We start from the raw sequence: 15792 nt of genomic DNA, 5'->3' as shown, positions 1-15792 counted from the left end.
TGCAGAAAAAGAAAACATGGCCGAACTTCGTTTTATTCTGGGTGTAAAATGCCTATTTTAAAGTTAGTTTGGCCATTAAAATGCGTTTTGATGTCATTTGATGCGAGAAATATGAGTTGTTATTTCAGATTATGTGTGCAGTGGATGTACATGATCTTTAGTTTGCTAGTTATTACGAAGATTACTTCAGGAAATTGCGTCCAACGTTTTCATTGTTACCAAGGTGGTTGCTAGGGACGCTGCTATCGATATTATTTCTGTTATGTTGTGTAACTGTTTAATGGTGTTATCTTTATTGCTACCCCCTTCCCCGTCAATGTATAGTGTTGGTCCACAGCGCAAACATATTAGTTTAACAAAATCCGCATCTAAAGATAGCCTACGTTATTTCCCCCTGTGCAATTCCAGTCTCACATCTCACAGCACATCGTCATTAACAAATACCGGAAACAGACCGAAAACATTTAAAAACAATCAAATAATACCTTATTCCGAGTGTGCTTGCTTTTCTCTTTGAAAGTCATCACATAACGGCATTGTAATACACGGTTCGGCTGCATTAAATATTACATATCTGCCGTAGTTCTGTATTTATAGAGCCCTGATGAGAAGACAAACATGAGGAACTGAAAACGTGACGTGGATCATAAATATATCAGCCATTAAACAACATCTTACATTTCTTTTCACACAATACGTCTCCTTGCCGTATCAACACTAATTCGGCTCACTTTTATATTTGATCCAATTGGTAGATAGGCTGTATTTACACCATAAAGGTGCACAGCTGATATAAAGGGACACCTGGTGGTTAAAGCATGTTATTGAATTTCATTATTTTTATTATTAGATATTAATAGGATCCCTATAAAGTATATTCATTACTCGTTATTCTCTACTAATAGTTAATTAAAGACTGTATATAATGACTATTTTGCACATCCCGTTCAAGATTTCAAGATGTTCTAAGGTTTATTGACATATCATATAGGCCTACACAACTATGGTGTAGTTCTGCACTGAATGAAAAACTTGGGTCGCAGGTTCCTCAACAGTGCATTACAAGACATCTATCAATATGTGTGCATACCTCCAGCAATGTTAACTATGTTGAAGCACTTATTTTAACTGATATTATACATAATGTATTATACTCTTATGATGTATGCAGATATTTCATCTCCGGCCTTGTCAGGTATTGAACAATCAATAAATAAAGAACACAGAATTGTTAAATATAAAACACAGAATTTGTGTGATTATACTAAATGATTTTCAAATAAACACAACTGCATATTTAACTGTTACACATGCTGATGTAACGCAAATGTTCCAACTTGGGATCAATAAAGTATATCTTATCTTAAGCTGATCGATGGCTACTGCCATATTTGCAAAATGTGCCTCTGAACCTTGACGAGTGCATGTTTCAGGCTTATCAATTAATGTAATGTAATGTTATCACAGGGGTCACACACATAAGACCAGCTGTTAAATAAAGCTCTTCTGACCTTAGCTGGCGTGTGGGTATATATATTAATACTGCCCATTATGGGCACCAGCAATTTTCACCCATTTATTAATTATATGTTTTAAATGTGAGTGTTTCCTGTCCCCTAAACCTCCAGGGATGTACACAGTTTAATACTGGCAACTTCTTATTATGGGAAATACGAAAACGTCTTTTAAAACTACAACTCCCAGTAGAGACGTGCCATAGAGAACATGTTGCGAAACAGAATAGCCAGCATGTGTAGTTCTGGGGACGGGGTGGGGGAGGGGGGGACGCGGTGGACCCGTTCAAATCCAGTTTTGAACAGTCTGCCGTGGTTCCATCCCATGTCAAGTGCTGTTCGAGGCTCGGTAACCCTCGGAGCACACTCTCCAATCACAGAGCTTGAGGACTATCACGGGGTTTGTCAAACAGAGCACATGGTGTAGTCCAAACGATAGCTGGGGATTCTGGGTAGTGTAGTGTCTTCATTGCCTTTAAGGGCAGTTGACACAAACGAATGCCGTGCTTCCATGAGCGTCCATAGAAGCACATGGACATCCCGGAAAGCTGAAAATGGACGCTAAGGGCCCCCCCCTTGCGTTGAAAATGGACGCTAAGGCCCCCCCCCTTGCGTTGAAAATGGACGCTAAGGCCCCCCCCCTTGCGTTGGAAAAAGCCGGCAGGGGACTTGACATAACGTCAACATAGGCCGACCTGGGAGTGAGGATGTGTTGCCCAGGACTATCCACGAACTCTCCCTCAAGTCCGGCCATTCCAACTGGGCTGTTTTTCATCACCGCTGCCGAGGTTCGAGGTCCGGTTTCTGCAGGGCTAATGGTGCTAGCTGCTAGCTGGCTCGCCGCTCTTCTCGTGATGCTGCTCCATTACTCCACGCTGGAACTTCGTAACTTTTTCTACCACACTATCCCCGACTGCCTCGCCGTTATCAAATCCCTTGGACTTCTGCGTCGTCCCCGCTACATACACCGGGCATCCAGATGCAAGTTTTCCTACTCCGAAACTCCTATCCCTGCCGTTGTTTCTGACAGACGGTCTGTCGCACGGCGATTTCGTCATCACAACAAACAACGTCATCCGACCAAACCTCCCGTTCACTCTATCTACCTGAGGTCCCTGGCCTGTGCTGACAGTGTGCTGGTTTCTCCCTCCCTGTTCCCCCCAGCAGCTATGAACAACTACGTGACATTCATGTTGCAGAATACCCGCTCCCTCAACAACAAAGCGCTACTCATCCACGACATTATCACTGACAGAAGCATTGACATCCTATGCTTAACAGAGACATGGCAAAGTCAGCAGGACTTTGTGACACTCAATCAAGCTACACCCCCAGGCTATTTGTACATCCAGAAGCCCCGCTCCCTGGGTCGTGGCGGTGGATTGGCTGTTATCCACCGAGCCGGCATCCTGGTTAAAGAACTCCCAGTACCTACTACCACCTCATTTGAGTGTGTTGTCTTCAAACTGGCCGGGTCTGCCCCACTCCAGGTTGCCCTCATTTACCGCCCACCTAAAGCTTCCACTACCTTCCTGTCTGAGCTGTCTGAGCTACTCACCTCTCTCTGCTCTATGTCTCCATCAACTCTCCTGCTCGGTGATTTTAACATCCATGTGGACTCCAGTAACTGCACATTCGCCGCTGAATTCCTCTCACTTCTGGACTGCTTTAGCATCAATCAACATGTCCAGGGCCCCACCCACATCAAAGGCCACACGCTGGATCTGGTGTGCTCCACCGGCTCTCCGCCCCCGGACCTACAGCGCCTCGACCTGGCTGTATCTGACCATCACGCCATCCTCTTCACTGTTCCGGTCTCTCTGCCCAGGCAGCATCCCAAACGCACAATTACGTTTAGGAACATCAAGACTGTGAGTGCACCGGCCCTATCCGACCTGATAGCTACCCACATGGCCTCGGGTCCCTCCGACTCCACTGTGGATGGCCTGGTAGCCCACTACAACACTGCCCTATCCCTCAGTCTCAACGCTCTCGCCCCCATTAAAACACGGACTGTTTCCTTCACCCGTCCTGCCCCCTGGTTCACCACTGAACTCCGCTGTTTGAAGGCCTCTGGACGCCAGCTGGAGAGGCTCTCCAAAAAAACTGGCCTCACAGTCCACCTCCTGGCCTTTCGTGAGCATATCAAAACATATAAGGAAGCTCTCTCCCACGCCAAGACTCACTACTACTCCCGTCTCATTGGTGTTCAGCAAAGCAACCCCAGAAGACTGTTCTCCACCATCAACCGCCTACTACGGCCCCCTGACGCCCCCCAGCCCTCAGGGGCTCCCGATCTGTGCTCCAAATTCCTCGACTTCTTCCAGGCGAAAGTCGAGGACATCCATCGGCAGCTCCTGGTGACTGGCCCTTCCCCTCCACCTGCACCTCAGGCACCTGGTAACGCACCTCAAGCGCCACGCCTCTCCCACCCCAACCTCTCCTCCTTCTCCCCTGTGGATGCTCTCCAAGTGGCCAAACTGGTCAGCTCGGCCAAGACCTCCACCTGCTCCCTGGACCCCATGCCCACAGCCCTGGTTAAGGACTGCCTACCCACCCTCTGTCCCTACATGGTGGTCATCATCAACGCTTCTCTGGCTTCTGGTATAGTCCCCACCAGCTTCAAAATGGCCTCAGTCACCCCCATACTTAAAAAACCTGGCCTGGACCCCGACGTCCTCCAGAACCACCGGCCGATCTCCAACCTTCCCTTCGTCAGCAAAACTCTGGAAAGAGTGGTCGCCGTACAACTCCATCTGTACATGTCCAACCATGAGCTCTATGAGCCCTTCCAATCCGGCTTCAGACAGCAACACAGCACTGAGACCGCCCTCATCAAGATCACCAACGACCTCCTCATTGCTGCTGACTCTGGCCGCCTCAGCATCCTCATCCTCCTGGACCTCTCTGCAGCGTTTGACACCATCTCTCACAACATCCTCCTCACCCGCCTCTCAGACCTCCTGGGTGTCACTGGCACAGCGCTGTCCTGGTTTACATCCTACCTCCACAACAGGAAACAGTTTGTCTCCATCAGTGGCTCAAACTCACCCCCGGCCCCAGTCCACCACGGTGTACCCCAGGGCTCTGTACTTGGCCCCCTCCTGTTCACCATTTACATGCTCCCCCTCGGCCAGATCATCCGACATCATGGACTCAACTTCCACTGCTACGCTGATGATACCCAACTGTATCTCAGCACCACTCCATTCTCCCAGCTCCCCCCTCAGTCTCTCATCAACTGCCTGCTTGACATCAAGACATGGATGTCATCAAACTATCTGAAGCTGAACAGCGGTAAAACAGAGCTCATGGTTGTGGCACCCAAGGCACTGCTCCAGAAGGTTGGTGACTTCGTCCTTGAGGTCGACGGCTGCTCCATCTCCCCATCTCCTGAAGCCCGCAACCTGGGTGTGATCCTCGACTCCACCCTTTCCTTCCATTCCCACGTCAAGTCTGTGACCAAATCGGCCTTTTACCACCTAAGGAACATTTCCAGACTCCGACCGTCACTCTCGGAGTCGGTTGCCGAGACCCTGGTGCATGCGTTTGTCACCACCCGCTTGGACTACTGCAATGGTGTCCTGTTCGGGGTTCCCAACAAAACCCTGGACAGGCTCCAGTATGTCCAAAACTGTGCAGCTCGGGTCCTCACACACACAAAGCCCTGGCAGCACATCACTCCCACCCTCATCCACCTCCACTGGTTGCCGGTCAAGTTCCGCATAACTTACAAAGTCCTCCTCCTGACCTACAAGTCCCTCCATGCCCTTGCCCCCCAGTACCTATCGGACATCCTTCACCCGCATGCCCCACCCCGGAACCTGCGGTCTTCAGACTCTGGCCTGCTCACCACCCCCCGCACCAAACTGAGAACCTTCGGGGACAGAGCCTTCAGTGTGGCAGCCCCCACACAGAGATTCGCAACATCCCCACACTGGACGCCTTCAAAAGGGCCCTCAAGTCCCATCTGTTCATCAAGGCTTTCGGCCCTTAAATCTATCTGTTGTTTTGTCTGTCTGACCTTTGTTTTGTTTTGTTTTGTTTGTGCTTGCCCTATTCCTGTAAAGCGACCTTGGGTCCCTTGAAAGGCGCTATAGAAATCCCAGTTATTATTATTATTATTAACTACGATGCTCAACAGCTCGCTTAACGGAACTTTGACGCTGGCATCAGTTTTGTTTACCACCAATCACGGGAGTATTGTGTATAGAAAGTATTGAGTTATATTTATCGCGCTACCTAACATCCATGAAGGCAACATGACAGAGGGAGGCCTGTCACTCAGGAAGCCAAACTACTCTTTGCTAAGCCCCGCCCCCTCAAGCAACATCAGGGCCAAAAGTCTGAAAGCGAAAAAAAACGATCTGAAAGTGAAAAACGATCTGAAGGTGAAATGCGATCCGAAGGTGAAAAGCAATGTGAAACCTGAAAAAACAAGATTTGAAACTGAAAAAATAATTTTTTGGAATCTGAAAACGAAAAATCTGCAACTGAAAAAATAAGGATTCAAATATCAAAATATGTAGCCTATAAAAGTGAAATCTGAAAATAAATATTTTATTCCAAAAACTTGCTGAACTGAATCAAAATAATATTCAACCTGAAAAATTATTTCAAATACTTATTTTTATTTTGAATACATCATTGTATTTTTCAAAGTTCAGGATAAAACCGACTGGAAAACTGGGTGGGACTTTCGGAAACAGTTCTAAATTGGTTTAAATCCTACTTAAAGGATAGAAACAACTTTGTTTCTATAGGTAAATACACATCTGAGTTGACAAATATGACATGTGGAGTTCCTCAAGGCTCCATCTTGGGGCCTCTTCTCTTTAACATCTACATGCTACCACTGGCTCAGATAATGAAGAACAACAAAATAAGTTACCATAGCTATGCAGATGACACACACATTTACGTAACAATTTCACCAGGAGACTATGCTCCAATTCAAACACTGAGTAAGTGCATTGAACAAATCAATGACTGGATGTGTCAGAACTTTCTCCAATTAAACAAAGATAAAACTGAGGTAATGGTTTTTGGAGCCAAGGCAGAACGTTTAAAAGTTAGCGCTGAGCTTCAGTCTGCAATGTTCAAACCAACAGATAAAGCCAGAAATCTAGGTGTAGTCATGGACTCTGACCTGCGTTTCAACAGTCACATTAAAACAGTTACTAAATCAGCCTACTATCACCTAAAGAATATATCTAGGATTAAAAGACTAATGTCACAGCAGGATTTGGAGAGACTTGTCCATGCTTTTATCTTCAGTAGACTCGACTACTGCAATGGTGTCTTCACAGGTCTCACTAAAAAATCTATTAGAAAGCTGCAGCTGATTCAGAACGCTGCTGCTCGAGTCCTCACTGACACTAAGAAAGTGGATCACATCACTCCTGTTCTGAAGTCTTTACACTGGCTTCCTGTGTGTCAAAGAATATATTTCAAAATACTGCTGCTGGTTTATAAAGCACTGAATGGTTTAGGCCCAAAATACATTACTGACCTGCTAAACTATGAACCATACAGATCTCTCAGGTCTTCAGGGACTGGTCAGCTTTCTGTCCCCAGAGTCAGAACTAAACATGGAGAAGCAGCGTTCAGTTATTATGCTCCAAATATCTGGAACAAACTCCCAGAAACCTGCAGGTCTGCTGCAACTCTTACTACTTTTAAATCCAGGCTGAAGACTTTTCTTTTTGTTGCTGCTTTTAATTGAACTATTCATATCTTAAACTGCACTGTAACTTTTATCCATGTAATGTTTATTTTATTAGCTTTTCTTTTTTAATGCCTTTAATTTTTTTTTTGTAAAGCACTTTGAATTACCTTGCGTTGAAAAGTGCTATATAAATAAACTTGCCTTGCCTTGCCTAAAAACTTGAACTTTCAAATAAATTGTATTTTTTTGAATGATCAAAAGTTATGAGCCTGAAATAGCTCCATACTTTTAGAGCTCCTCTAATACACTTCAAAGGGTTTGACAAGCAATTGATACAAATGTGAAAATAAAATTCATAAAATCATTCAAAAATACAATGAAATGGAAAATAATAATGATAGAATTATAAAGTACAAAATAACCAATGATGTATTTTATTTAAAATCAGAGACATGTTCAGACCCTCAGATCCTCTGTCAGAAAGCAGCACGGCCAAAACACTACACTTAGTCTCTTTGGATCACTTGCTGTCTCCTCTGGGTTCTGGTTCTGGGGTGTAGAACTGGAACCGAACGTGACGCAAACAGGGACCCCGGTCAGAGCGGTGCTTAGAGGGATCTTTAGGGTGGGGGCTGCCGTGGAGAAAGGGTGAGGAAACTCTGGAGGGGGGAGGTAGAGGAGTCTACATGTGGAAGGACGTTCAGGAGGTCAGCGCTCGGAGAAACGTCCACAAACAAAGCTATGTTTGCTGGGTCTTCAGGGGGGAGAGGGAGGGGGTCTGTGGAGGTCTGAGGGTCCTGTGAGAGGAGAGGAAGGAAGGAGATGAGGAGGTGAGGAAGGGAGTGAGGAAGGAGGTTCAGTCGCCTGGATCACGTTAGGAAGGGGTGTCTCTGTGATGGGGTCCTGTGAGGGGGGGGGGGGGGGGGTCCTGGGAAGGGGACACCTCGGAGGTACTCACCTTGATGGACTCTAAGGAATCTGAGGCACACACACACACACACACACACACACACACACACACACACACACACACACACACACACACACACACACACACACACACACACATTCAACTATTAAATCAATCAGCTATTTCAGGACATTGAGGCTATACATTTACAGAGGAGGAAACAAGTATTTAACCCCCTTCAGATGTTGTAAGTTCACCAACTTATTTTACAACTAAAAGCTCTCTTCAAATGAAGAGCAGGTTGTAACCGAGGCTCTGTGTCGGTCAGAGTCTGAGCGCTGCTGCTCCTCCTGGAATGAGTCAGTTTGATGAGCCCTCCCTCTTCTTCCTGCTCTCAGACACAGCCAGCAGCTCCACTCTGTACTTCCTGGTTCCTCCCCTTCAGATCCACACTGAGGAGGAGGGGCGTAACCAACATGTGGGTAAAGAACAAGAGCTGATAGGCCACATTCACCGCCCACACACCTGCTGTTCAGATAACCTGTCAGACTAGTTTCAGCTCTCAGGAAGTGAAGCTCACACACTCGCTGCTACTGAGAGGTGAAATGGCGCAGAAAGGAGTTCAGCTGGAGCGGGAAACCTTCTCTTGTCCCATCTGTCTGGATCTACTGAAGGATCCGGTGACTATTCCCTGTGGACACAGCTACTGCATGAAGTGTATTACACAGCACTGGGATGGAGAGCTAATCCACAGCTGCCCTCAGTGCAGGCAGAGCTTCACACCGAGGCCTGTCCTGCTGAAAAGCACCATGTTAGCAGCTTTAGTGGAGGAGCTGAAGAAGACTGGACTCCCAGCTGCTCCTGCTGATCACTGCTATGCTGGAGCTGCGAGATGTGGCCTGTGATGTCTGCACTGGGAGGAAGCTGAGAGCCTGTAAGTCCTGCCTCGTGTGTGTGGCCTCTTACTGTGACAAACACCTCCAGGGTCATTATGAATTGCCTGTCTTTAAGAAGCACAAGCTGGTGGAGCCCTCCAAGGAGCTCCAGGAGAACATCTGCTCTTGTCACGACGAGGTGAAGAAGCTGTTCTGCCGCACTGATCAGCAGAGTATCTGTTCTCTCTGCTCTGTGGACGAACACAAAGGCCACGACACGGTGTCAGCTGCAGCAGAGAGGACTGAGAGGCAGAGAGAGCTGGAGGGGAGTCGACTCGACATCCAGCAGAGGATCCAGGACGGAGAGAAGGAGGTGAAGCTGCTTCAGCAGGAGGTGCAGGCCGTCAATGGCTCTGCTGACAAAGCAGTGGAGGACAGTGAGAAGACGTTCACTGAGCTGATCCGTCTCATGGAGAAGAGAATCTCTGACGTGAAGCAGCAGCTCAGATCCCAGCAGGAGAGAGAAGTGAGTGGAGTCAGAGAGCTCCAGGAGAAGCTGGAGCAGGAGATCTCTGAGCTGAAGAGGAGAGACGCTGAGCTGCAGCTGCTGTCTCACTCAGAGGACCACAACCAGTTCCTGCTCAGCTACCCCTCCTCACTGCCAGCCCCCCTCAGTGGAGCTACACACTCCTCCAGCACCAACACCCGGCCTCTGAGCTACTTTGAGGACGTGACGGCGGCCCTGTCAGCAGTCAGAGACAAACTACAGGACGTCCTGAGAGAGGAATGGACACACGTCTCACCGACTGAAGTGGAGGTGTTACGGTCAGCAGCAGAGCCCGCCACCAGAGCTGGGTTCTTAACATACTCACAGGAGATCACTCTGGATCCAAACACAGCACACACACAGCTGTTATTATCTGAGGGGAGCAGAAAAGCAACACTCACGGGACAACGTCAGTCTTATTCTCATCACCCAGACAGGTTCACTTTATGTTCTCAGGTCCTGAGTAGAGAGAGTCTGACTGGACGTTGTTACTGGGAGGTGGAGTGGAGAGGGGGAGGAGTTTCTGTAGCAGTCGCATACAAGAATATCAGCAGAGCAGATTTGGGAAGTAGATTTGGATTCAATGACAACTCTTGGTCCTTAGTGTGTCGCAAAAACAGTTATTCATTTTGTTACAACAGAATCGGCACTCCCGTCTCAGGTCCACCGTCCTCCAGAGTAGGAGTGTACCTGGATCACAGAGCAAGTGTTCTGTCCTTCTACAGCGTCTCTGAAACCACGACTCTCCTCCACAGAGTGCAGACCACGTTCACTCAGCCGCTGCATGCTGGAGTTTTGCTTTATAAGACTTCTGGAAACACTGCTGAGTTTTGTAAACTCAAATAGCCTGAAGTCCTTGGAGGAACTCTTCTACTTCTTAAACTCACCGTGTGTCCTTCAGAGCTGATTGTCCATGTCTTCACTGCAGAGATCAGCTGTCAATCAAACATGATGGGCGGGGCTTCAACATCTTCTCACGAGTTGTTCTGTAGATGTTGGACTTTCTTCCGGCTCCTTCCTGTGTCTGGTTAGCCATGGAGGCTGCCGCTGCTCAGGAGGATCCTTGTTCACCTGAACTGATATGTAAACTTTGCTCTAAATATGTGCTGGATATTTCTTTTGATTCTTGTTGTTTTATTTTATTCCACTTTCTAAAACAATAGAGACATGTATTCTTTTTGACGGATTAAATGTTATTGTTGCCCAAATTAACTACACATGAGTTCCCAGATGGCTATCACACTTATTTCATCATCACATGTTTATTTAAAATGATATTACTTCCTGTCATGATCATAATCAATAAGTACAACATTTATTATTCTCCTGTAAATAGCTTCGAGTCTTTGCTCGGGAAATAAAATGTTATTGTTTTGCAGACTAATTGGTGTTGTTGTTGTTGTTGTTGTTGTCCAAATAGAAAGTGGGTACTCTGATGTTTTATAGAACATAACTTATGATAATAATCAATAAGGAAATCATGTCTGACTCTGTTTGAAACAGCTGAGATGAAACACATGTATGGTGGAGAAAGAGAAACTGATCATGAAATCATTGAACACACTTTACTGATGGGATGTGTGATCAAATTAAATGTTGAGATCATTAATAAAGGTTTGTCATTCAAAAACAAAACAGGATGTTGTTCTTGTGTCCGAGGTGCCGTACGAAGCTGATGGAGAACATGTGGAAGTGATCTGAGACTAAATGAAGCTCAGCGCAAGTTCAACCAGGAAGACCGTCTTTACTCATTCATTCACTATTTCCATGTTACTACTCTCTCTCCTCAATAAGTGATCGGGGGCGTCACTGCCCATCTTAACCAATCACTTCGCTCTATTCTCACAAGCCTATCATAGCGCTCTGCTAACCCTTTTAAATCTGGGCTGCAGTCGAATAGTCCAAAGATCAGCTCCTAAGTTCTAACCCTATCGTCTATTCCTTGACCTCTGAGTCAAAGGTCACGGGGTTAAGGGATAGTGGATAGGAGGATTCAAAAGGACTTAGGAGAAGAGACTGCGGTACTTTAGAGAATCCGACTGCACTTTCACTTTCCGACGTGTTTATGATGCGCCAGCGGACGTCATGAATGTGCGTCTGCTGCTGTGGGGGAACTATGGAAACCACAGTTTTCTATACAGCGGACTACAACATGGATGGAAAAGTGAAACTTATGCTCGTCACCCTCTCCCTCCGGTCCACATTAATACCAATGATCCCAATACGTATGATTGAACTAAAGATCTTAAAATCAATACAAATGTATTTATTATAAACGTTAGTCCTTAACATCTATCACTGTGTATATCACCATTCAAACATCTTTTAAAAGTTGAACAAACTCCACACAGCTCAGTAAAGACTGTGAGATGTTGACTTTATTTGATAATTTCAGTAAAAACTAACGTTCATATTTCTCTTTTTGATTATAATACTGATGAACGTTCAAAACAAAGCACTTTGGCAACTTACCACCTACGTTTTAAAATGCTTAATAAGCACCGTAACTTTCATGATATCATTTCTCGGTCATAATCGGTTGTTTCCGTGAACGGCCGACTGTTGAGTGACGGCAAATGCTGCGGCTGCAAGGCATTGTGGGGCAGCATTTTCGCTTCTCCTGTCGGTTAGGGAGGTCCAGTGGTTCCTAAGCTAAAGGAGGTTAAAAAGGAAGGTTGAAACCTCCTTTCCTATCATTCTCATCATTCTAGAGCAGTGTTTCTCAAACTTTTTCACACCAAAGACCACTTAACCAATAAAAAAACACTCGCGGACCACCTAACTCCACACATTTCCAAAAACACATCGTTTTTTACAAATCGCCTGAAAATGGTACAAACAAGTGGCAGCATGTGTGATGAAGGTGTTTATCTGGGCTATATCATGCAATCAAAAGTGAAACTTAAGCTCGCTCCATTGCGGAGATATTCCCGCGAGAGTGCAGAAAACTTAAATGTATTTATTTATTTCAAATGTGAAATGTTACCAATATACTCACGGACCACTAGGGGGCACTCACGGACCACACTTTGAGAAGCACTGTTCGAGACTCGTCTTTTTGCCATCATGTACGATCGGGATTAATCAACAGACAATAAACAATAAACAGACGGCGCGAAAACTTTCGCGGGGGACACGTCAGAGTTGATACAAATACAATCTTTTATTTTTAGTTTATTTGTATTTAGAAAATTAAATCATTCAATATACAATGCTATATTTGCATAATTTCATTTTCAAAATAAAAAATCAAATACAAAAATTATAAAAAAATTGTATTTGCAAGCTGTGTGTGTGTAACATGGCGACCCAATCAAAACGGGTCCCTGAGTTTGGGAAAAGCTGCACTTATCATGGCTGCCACTGAGGGACTTCCGGGTCATTTCACTCCGTTAGGAAGGTTCCTAAGCTAAATGGCCTATTCGACTTCAGCCCTGCTCTCCCCTCTGACAGCTGTCATTTCAGGTGACTCAACGCAACCCTCCTCGACCCCTTGTTCACCTCCTGTCCCTCTGAATCCAGGGTCAAGCTAAGCCCCTCCTCTTCAGACCGACCCAACCATAGATATATATATTATATATATATATCTATGGTTGGGTCGGCCCTAATATATATATTATATAATATATATATATTAGGGCTGTCAAGTTAACGCGTTAATAACGCGTTAACGCAAAAAAAAAATTAACGCCACTAATTATTTTAACAGGATTAAACGCATGTGTATTTTTTTTTCCTCGGTCGCCCCGTAGTTTTCAGAGCGCATCGAGTTTAAAATACCATCTACAAACTGATGCTGACAGCCCCGCTCCTACCGCCTGCTTGTGGCAGACCACACTTCCACGCTCACCGGCAGGCACCGACTGGCTATTGGGAGGACCGGGAGGGTGTGTGTGTGTGTGGTCCGAGCGAGCGAGAGAGAGACCTTACGTGCATTGTTGTTGTTAGCATCGGGTGCTAGCTAGCTCCGCTAACGGATATAAGGAGCTGTTTAAATGAAAACAGAGGAGCGATCTATCCACACAACTGTGCCGAGCACTTGACTTGATGCAGGAAGCAGACAGCGGGACATTGTAGAAGTCACTCATGATTGCAGCGTCCAGGCAGCTCCCGTTCGAGCATATGCCTTGAGTTGCACATAGCTCCAACGATCCCACACACACACACACACACACACACACACCATTTGTATTGTATGAGAGAGGTTCCAGGTTGAATTGAGGCGAATATTTGTAATGTTCAGAGGTTGTTGTGCTTAATATTCATGAGAATATTTCTCATTGTTCAAATGATAATAAACAATAGCATAAAGCATATTTGTCCAGTCATATGTTGATAAGAGTATTAAAAACTTGAAAAATAAAAATATTCCTCTAAGGTACATTTAGAACAGATACAAAATGTGCGATTAATTTGCGATTAACTATGGACAATCATGCGATTAATCACGATTAAATATTTTAATCGACTGACAGCCCTAATATATATATATAAACACTGTTTATATATATCGATGGACCCAACTATCCATTCACCACCACCAGGGTCAGGCTAAGCAGGCCCGGTTCCAGAACAAAATGACTGGCGGCGCAACAGCGGTAATTAAAGTTGAAAAGTCTCAACATGGAAATTATTTGTTAAGATTGACAAACATCATGTGTGTAATTCGTGGCACAATTCAAACAGGATGGAAAGATAATCTTTCTCTCCCCATTGACTTCAATGCATAATCTTTCAGAAATAAGGTCCCATGGGGCGGAAGTAGATGGGCGGGACTTCGCCACTCTATTATACATCCATGCATGCGCCAGGCATCTGGCCCTTCCTACATCCAGGACATGGTTAAACTGTACACCCCAGCACGTGCTCTACGCTCTGCATCAGCCAAACGGCTCGCTGCACCCTCGCTGCGAGGGGGACCCAAGTTCCCATCAGCAAAAACACGTGGGTTTGCTATCCTGGCTCCAAAATGGTGGAATGAGCTCCCCATTGAAATCAGGACCGCAGAAAGCTTACACACCTTCCGGCGCAGATTGAAAACTCATCTCTTTCAAATCCACTTCAAGCGATAGAATGACTAACAAAGAACTGCTAACAGAGCACTTATATACTAATAAAGGACTGGCTTATCTAAAGCCAGTTGAGTAGCACTTGAAACGATTGGCTCTTTGAAACCTGATGTTCTTATATGATTCTGTTTTCTTCAAGGTTGTGTCTTCCTGGTCGAATGCACTTATTGTAAGTCGCTTTGGATAAAAGCGTCAGCTAAATGTAATGTAATGTAATAACATAAATAATAGAGTAGTTGTACTCGGCTGTGGAGACATTGCTCTCTGTGCGCCTCTTTTGAAAAACATGATTAAAGACTCAGGACAACTCTTTGACTAGTTTATTTCAAGAATTTCCACCACAACATGTAGAAAGCTTTTCATTTTATATTGGTTAAACACGAGTCTCACAACATCAACAGAAGCCAAACAAGTCATCACAACAAGTCAATGAGAAGATAATGAGTTAGAGATGTCACTAAAAGTGGCTTGATGGAAAGTTCTGATTCTGTCTGGATCACCTTTTCAAAGCATATCATTTGTAGGAAGAACCAATAAAAGTTAAACTAACAAAAAAGCTTCAGAAAAGTTTATTTGCACTATCGGAAAACATGATATTAAAATAACCAGTGCACCAAAAATAAACACATGTTTGTTATAATCAGTGTTGGGACTAACTAGTACTCTAACGCATTACTTTTTAAATTCAGTAACTCAGTTACCGTTACTACATGGTGCGTTACTGCGTTAGTATTTTTATATAGTCAACAGCCAGGCGAACAGAGATGAGAACTGTACTTAAGTACTTGAGTAAATGTACTTAGATACTTCCTGTGTCACATGCGGAGACGGGCTGTGGGCGTGTTTGTGTTGTTTACTAACAAGACTATCATGGCGGCGGCGGAGCTCAAGTCTAGTTTCTCCACCTGGAGATATTCTCACTATTTCACTTTTGTCGAGCACAAAGAAAAGAACGTTTTAGTTAAATGTAAGTTGTGTCCTGGCGGGTCAAAGAGCCTATCTACTGCCCAAACCAGTCATTCACATCTCTTAAAACATCTGCAGAAACAACATGCTGGGACGACGCTAGTAGCTAAGACCACAGAGACTCAGCCGACGCCACTCCACCTCCACCTGCACCTCAGCAACACCGGCTGGATTTTAACCAAGGGACTGCTAGCCAGGGAAAAGTCGATAAAGCCATTGAACGGTATGTTGTAGAACACATGC

At 45.2% G+C, this 15792-nt stretch overlaps 1 pseudogene; it reads left to right on the top strand.

The window, feature by feature from the left end:
- The first annotated feature begins 8482 nt into the window (after window positions 1–8482).
- LOC117444823 (E3 ubiquitin/ISG15 ligase TRIM25-like) lies at window positions 8483–11091 on the top strand (annotated as a pseudogene).
- Window positions 11092–15792: the final 4701 nt, after the last annotated feature.

Source organism: Pseudochaenichthys georgianus, unplaced genomic scaffold (assembly GCF_902827115.2).
Source record: "Pseudochaenichthys georgianus unplaced genomic scaffold, fPseGeo1.2 scaffold_938_arrow_ctg1, whole genome shotgun sequence".
In the NCBI taxonomy this organism is placed as follows: Eukaryota; Metazoa; Chordata; class Actinopteri; order Perciformes; family Channichthyidae; genus Pseudochaenichthys; species Pseudochaenichthys georgianus.
This window is presented reverse-complemented; position numbering and strand designations above follow the sequence as displayed.